This window comes from Mustelus asterias, chromosome 3 (genome assembly GCF_964213995.1).
Source record: "Mustelus asterias chromosome 3, sMusAst1.hap1.1, whole genome shotgun sequence".
Lineage (NCBI taxonomy): Eukaryota > Metazoa > Chordata > Chondrichthyes > Carcharhiniformes > Triakidae > Mustelus > Mustelus asterias.
In genome coordinates this window covers 158,393,971-158,401,139 of record NC_135803.1, presented here as the reverse complement: position 1 = coordinate 158,401,139, position 7,169 = coordinate 158,393,971, and the positions used below count along the sequence as shown (strand labels likewise).

The 7,169-nt window shown below is 51.4% G+C and overlaps 1 pseudogene; it reads right to left on the bottom strand.

The window, feature by feature from the left end:
* Window positions 1-297: 297 nt before the first annotated feature.
* On the bottom strand, window positions 298-4,841 carry LOC144491770 (serine/threonine-protein kinase pim-3-like; annotated as a pseudogene).
* Between the last annotated feature and the right edge of the window lie 2,328 nt (window positions 4,842-7,169).

Genomic DNA, 7,169 nt, shown 5'->3' with positions numbered 1-7,169 from the left:
CAGACTATTGTCCACATTGTCTCTTTGCCCAGCGGGTCCCTGATGAGAGTTTGATGAATGATTTGCTCTCATGGCCTCATAATGCCAAGCAACACAGCTTCAGACCTTCAGTCCCAATAAATCTTTGAATGAACTCAGTTCCTTGACCATCTCCACTGCACACCTCAGTGTCCAGCTCCACGCTGGGTTCTCCTTGCTTTCTGCTGTGGCTCCCTCACTCTGTAAGAGGCATTCTGACAGCAACTTCCAGGCAGTAAGGCTCCTTCGACTTGCAGCTTGACCCTGAGCCCTGTGGGATCACAAGCTCTCCTGGCTGGAGCTGTCTGACTGTTCGAGGCTTTTCATATCCAGATCCACATTGTGCTGCTTCAGCCAGGGGTGAGAAAGGATCTGATCCAGGGACGGCCGATCCGATGGGCGCAGAGAAAGGCACCATTGGATGAGATGCTGGCACTCTGTAACAGAGACACGAAGGAACTGTCAGAACCCAAAATAACCACAAAACCCGAAAGATCTTAGGCACTGAATGAAAATAACTTGGAGAATGGTTAAATGGGTTGATAAGTGGCACATGGAATTTAACCCTGAAAAGTGTGAGGTGATGTCCTTTGGAAGGAGTAATTTGACGAGGAAGTATACTGTGAAAGGTCTGACACTGGGAAGTTCCGAAGAAGAAAGGGACCTTGGCGTGTTTGTCCATAGATCTCTGAAGGCAGAAAGGCAGGTAAATAGGGTGGTGAAAAAGGCATGTGGCACACTCGCCTTTATCAATTGGGGTATAGATTACAAAAATAGAGAGGTCATGATGGAGTTGTATTGAACTTTGGTGAGGCCACAGCTGGAGCACTGTGTGCAGTTCTGGTCGCCACATTACAGGAAGGATGTGATTGCACTGGAGGGGGTGCAGAGGAGATTCACCAGGATGCTGCCTGGGATGGAACATTTAAGTTATAAAGAGAGGTTGGATAGTCTTGGGTTGTTTTCTCTGGAGCAGAGAAGACTGAGGGGCGACCTGATTGAGATGTTCAAGATTATGAGGGGCACAGGACAGGGTGGATAAAGAACAGCTGTTCCCCTTAGTTGAAGGGTCAGTCATGAGGGGACACAAGTTAAAAGTGAGGGGTGGGAGGTTTCGGGGGGATTTGAGGAAAAATCTTTTTACTCAGAGGGTGGTGTCGGTCTGGAATGCGCTGTCTGGGAGGGTGGTGGAGGCGGGATGCCTCACATCCTTTAAAACGTACCTGGATGAGTACTTGGCGCGCCATCACATTCAAGACTACGGGCCAAGTGCTGGCAAGTGGGATTAGGTGGGCAGGTCAGGGCCTTTCATGCATTGGTGCAGACACAATGGGCCGAAGGGCCTCTCTATTCTGTGATTCTGAATCGGCAGCATCTTACACTATCTCACATTGAGCAAAGTCAGTCTGCTTTCCATTGCCATAGTTACACTTTCCTCTTAAGGAAATGAGATTCTGATCATTTCTCTAATAGGGAAACAGCACCTAGTAGAGTTTACTCGCTGTAAACATTGTGAAAAGTAATCAGTCTGGGGTCACTCAGTCCTGCAAATACTCCTAAACTCAGTGGAGGTGGAATTGGTCAGTGTGGATAGTGATTAGACAACCCATTAACCTCAGAGGCGGTGCCCAGTCTGCACGGCTTGTGGGGTTAATGCTGGAGGCGGCAGTGTACTGGGTGCTGTGGGAACTTCCCCCATGTCTCTTTGTGCTTGCCATGGGTTAGATGAGTCTCAGTACTCAGATGCCCCTAACGCCCAGAGCAGGTCGGGAACAGCAGGTCCATTGGAAGGAGGAAAGAGTCTCCCAGAAAATGCACTCTGTTGTTCAGTGTCCAGTGGGATTGGCTTAACTACACATCAGCAGTTACTGCCCAGGGGCCTGTGTGACCGGTCCCTCATTCTGCAGTGCCCTGCCAGGAGACAGTGGCCTGTTTGTGCTTTATAAACCAATTGGATATATCAAATACAGGATGACATACCTTCAGAAACAGGCTGGCGGAAGAGGAGTGTGCCGCCTGTAATCTCCTCATCATGTTCAAACGGGATGTCCCCACACACCAGGTCATAGAGCAGAATTCCCAGAGACCACACAGTGGCTGAGCGACCATGGTATCGGTAATGGGTAATCCACTCTGGGGGGCTGTACACCCGGGTACCTGGAACACACACAGCAGCTGTTAGTATCCACACTGGGAGCTCCCAGAATCCACAATGCCAACCTTGCAGAAGCTGCCACATTAGCACGGGACACTTACCATCAAAATCTGTGTACACCGTATCCCGCAGCAACGCGCCAGACCCAAAGTCAATGAGTTTGAGTTCCTGAGTCCGCAGGTCCACCAGGATATTCTCATCCTTAATGTCTCGATGCAGCACCCCACAATGGTGGCAATGTTGCACAGCCTGCACCACCTGGGTGAAGAATTCCTGGGCTACATCCTCCGGGAGCGGACCTCGCTCCGAGATGTAATCAAATAGATCCTGCACAGCTTCTGGCCGCTCTAGGATCAGGAGGAATCCATCTGGCTGCTCAAACCACTCCAGAAGCTGGATCACTCCTCGGAATCCCGTGGAAACTTTCCTCAGCAGCACGATCTCCAGTGGGAGCAGAGATCCATTCTGTGGACAAAACAGCACCAGATCTCAATGTCCCTGTCTCTGCTCCCAGGGGAATTAATCCCAATAAACTCCCCTCCCCAATAAACACCCCCTCCCCTCACCCCCAATAAACACCCCCTCCACTCCAATAAACACCTCTCCCCTCACCCCCAGTAAATACCCCTTCCCCCAATAAACACTCCCTCCCCCCAACTAAACACCCCTCTCCAATAAACACGTCTTTCCCCAAAAAACACCCTCCCCCAATAAACCCCCTCCCCTCCCCTCCCTAATATACACCCCTTCCACCAATAAGCACCCCCTCCCCTTTCCCCAATAAACCCCCCTCCCTCAAATAAACACGCCTCTCCAGGACCCCCACCCTCCTACCCCAACCCAATCCAGTGAGTGACGCGGGAGCCACAACCCCCTTCCCCCCCCCCAGCCAGCAGTAGCTGGATTTTATCCCTGCAGCAGGGCAGAGGCAATCCGAGTCCGGGCCGCGGGGGGGGGGGGGGGGGGGGGGGGGGGCACTGGGATTTGGGGTCAGTTTCTTACCAGAAGTTTCCAGTCGGTGATCCTGTCGCGAGCCACATGTTTGATGGCGACCTGGAAACACAGGGACAGATGTTTAACACGGAGCCCGGAGACAGCTCAGCCCCCCCGCCTCCCCCAGACACTGGGCTAGTACCGAGCGGACACTCACCGGCACTCCATCCGAAAGCCGCTCTCCAGAATAAACTGTCCCGAAGCCTCCGCGGCCGAGGAGAGCTCCCAGCCGGTAAGAATCCTCAAAGACAGCCGCATCCTTCCCTGCCAGAGACACCATACAGCTCGCAATCAATACAGTGTGAATATCAACCCTAAACCCACTCCAGATGTGAATATCACCCCCAAACCCACTCCAGATGTGAATATCACCCCCAAACCCACTCCAGATGTGAATATCACCCCCAAACCCACTCCAGATGTGAATATCACCCCCAAACCCACTCCAGATGTGAATATCACCCCCAAACCCACTCCAGATGTGAATATCACCCCCAAACCCACTCCAGATGTGAATATCACCCCCAAACCCACTCCAGGTGTGAATATCACCCCCAAACCCACTCCAGGTGTGAATATCACCCCCAAACCCACTCCAGGTGTGAATATCACCCCCAAACCCACTCCAGGTGTGAATATCACCCCCAAACCCACTCCAGGTGTGAATATCACCCCCAAACCCACTCCAGGTGTGAATATCACCCCCAAACCCACTCCAGGTGTGAATATCACCCCCAAACCCACTCCAGGTGTGAATATCACCCCCAAACCCACTCCAGGTGTGAATATCACCCCCAAACCCACTCCAGGTGTGAATATCACCCCCAAACCCACTCCAGGTGTGAATATCACCCCCAAACCCACTCCAGGTGTGAATATCACCCCCAAACCCACTCCAGGTGTGAATATCACCCCCAAACCCACTCCAGGTGTGAATATCACCCCCAAACCCACTCCAGGTGTGAATATCACCCCCAAACCCACTCCAGGTGTGAATATCACCCCCAAACCCACTCCAGGTGTGAATATCACCCCCAAACCCACTCCAGGTGTGAATATCACCCCCAAACCCACTCCAGGTGTGAATATCACCCCCAAACCCACTCCAGGTGTGAATATCACCCCTAAACCCGCTCCAGGTGTGAATATCACCCCTAAACCCACTCCAGATGTGGCTATCACCCCCAAATTCCATTCCAAATGTGAATATAAAGTAACATTTATTTATTAGTCACAAATAAGGTTTACATTAACACTGAAATGAAGCTACAGTGAAAATCCCCTAGTCGCCACACTCCAGCGCCTGTTCGGGTACACTGAGGGAGAATTTAGCATGGCCAATGCACTCTAACCCACACATCTTTCAGACTGTGGGAGGAAACCAGAGCACCCGGAGGAAACCCACGCAGACACGGGGAGAATGTGCAAACTCCACACAGACAGTGACCCGAGCCGGGAATTGAACTCGGGTCCCTGGCGCTGTGAGGCAGCAGTGCTAACCACTGTGTCACCGTGCCACCCCAAATATCACCCCAAACCCCACTCCAGATGTGAAAATCACCCCAAACCCCACTCCAGATCACTCCCGCTCCTCACCCGCTTCCCGGGCCGCTCCGCCGCTGCTCCGGATCAAAGTGGACACTTTCCGGGCCGGAGTCACTCGGATTGTAGCCATTACCCAGCCGCCCGCTCCGGGATCTGCTCCGGGACTCTGTCTCTGATCCGGATTCTCTCTCTGGGTCTCGGATCCGGATTCTCTCTCTGGGTCTCGGATCCGGATTCTCTCTCTGGGTCTCGGATCCGGATTCTCTCTCTGGGTCTCGGATCCGGATTCTCTCTCTGGGTCTCGGATCCGGATTCTCTCTCTGGGTCTCGGATCCGGATTCTCTCTCTGGGTCTCGGATCCGGATTCTCTCTCTGGGTCTCGGATCCGGATTCTCTCTCTGGGTCTCGGATCCGGATTCTCTCTCGGGGTCTCGGATCCGGATTCTCTCTCTGGGTCTCGGATCCGGATTCTCTCTCTGGGTCTCGGATCCGGATTTAAAGCTCGAGTCGGCAGCAGCTCCTCATTCATACATTTCCCGGACCAATCAGCTGATAACTCCCGCACACAGACCAATCAGAGAGCTCTCCACATTGGGCCAATCCGAGCTGACACACACATTCAGAGGAACCAATCAGAGTGCAGATAGGTAGCAGCCAATCACAGTTCACAGAGGCTGCTCCCGGTTTGTGTTCAATATATTAAAGGGGCCAAACAGCCGCAAGTGCCTTTTGGAGAGACCCCCTGTCCAGCTGTGTGACCCCCCTGTCCAGCTGTGTGACCCCCCTGTCCAGCTGTGTGACCCCCCTGTCCAGCTGTGTGACCCCCTGTCCAGCTGTGTGACCCCCTGTCCAGCTGTGTGACCCCCCTGTCCAGCTGTGTGACCCCCTGTCCAGCTGTGTGACCCCCTTGTCCAGCTGTTCGGCCCCTGTCTGGCACCCTGACTAGTACCTTGCTGAGTGGTCCCCACCCCCCATGGTGCCACACCTGGGTGCCCTGTTTCATACCCTTTGAGCCTGGAATCAAATGAGAGAGGACCATTATCACACCTGGCAGACCATTGTAATGAGGCACAGAACAAGATGCCTGCTTGTGGCAGTTGTAACTCAGTTTATGACCTATTTAGTCGACGTGTCCTGGGACCAATATTGATTAAAAAAAATAACAACTACAAGATGTATGATATTGTAAGAAGCAATAAAATGTCCCAAGGCAATTCACAAGAACATAGCCAAACACATTTAATACTTGAAGAGATGTTAAGGCAGGTGACCTAAAGCTTAGTCAAAGAGGCAGGTTTTAAATAATATCGGCACGGTGGCACAGTGGATAGTGGTACTGCCTCACAGCGCTAGGGACCTAGGTTCGATTCCTGACTTGGGTCACTGTCTGTGTGGAGTTTGCACATTCTCCCCGTGTCTGCGTGGGTTTCCTCCGGGTGCTCTGGTTTCCTCCCACAATCCAAAGATGTGAGGGTTAGGTGGATTGGCCATGCTAAATTGCTCCTTAGTGTCAGGGGGACTAGCTAGGGTAAATGCATGGGGTTACGGGGATAGGGCCTGGGTGGAATTGTGGTTACTGTGGACTCAATGGGCCGAATGGCCTCTTTCTGCACTGTAGGATTCTATGATTCTTAAAGGAGGCGAGAGAGAGATAGAGAAAAGCAAGAATGTTTAAGAAAGGACTTCCTGAACTTAGAGAACTTATCTATTAATCGTTATCACTAAAACAGACTGATGCCGGAACTCTACCACCCCGCCTGCCACAGAATCAGAGTGGGCAAGGGGCGGACAACGGAAATGTCCATTGAGCTCGGGCGGGAATTTCCGGACTCAGATGAGGCGCTAAAATCCTTCCCAAAGTGATCATTTAATTTAAGTTTATTTATTAGTGTCACAAGTACATTAACACTGCAATGAAGTCACTATGAAAATCCCCTCGTCACCACACTCTGACGCTTGTTTAGGTACACTGAGGGAGAATTTAGCATGGCCAATGTACCTAACCAGCGCATCTTTCAGAATTCTTTCTTTTTTTGTGGCATTGGAATTCTGTATTTGTCACATTCCGGTCCCCAGGCTAATGATAAAATCCTTTCTGAATTTTGTTGTAGATGTATGGTTGATACAAGTCGTGAAATAAAAATCATTGCAACAAGTGGCCTCAGGCACAAAGAATGTAATAAAACAAACAAAAGATATAAATAAACTCACATGGTCTACAGCAGCAGGTAATAGCCTCCACAATTCAATTCTGAGAGTGTTGTCAGTGTCCAGGACGCTGCAGATCCTCAGTGTTGTCCACAAGTCACGGTGACCCCGAGTGGTCATTACATAAACTCTCTCAATAGCCAGAAGTGGCTGATCAGTCTTACATGTCCCTCATAAATTCTCCTCTTCCTGGGCCAGTTCAGTTTAATCCTTTCTCGGAACGACTCAGAAATGGGATGAGAAGCTGAGA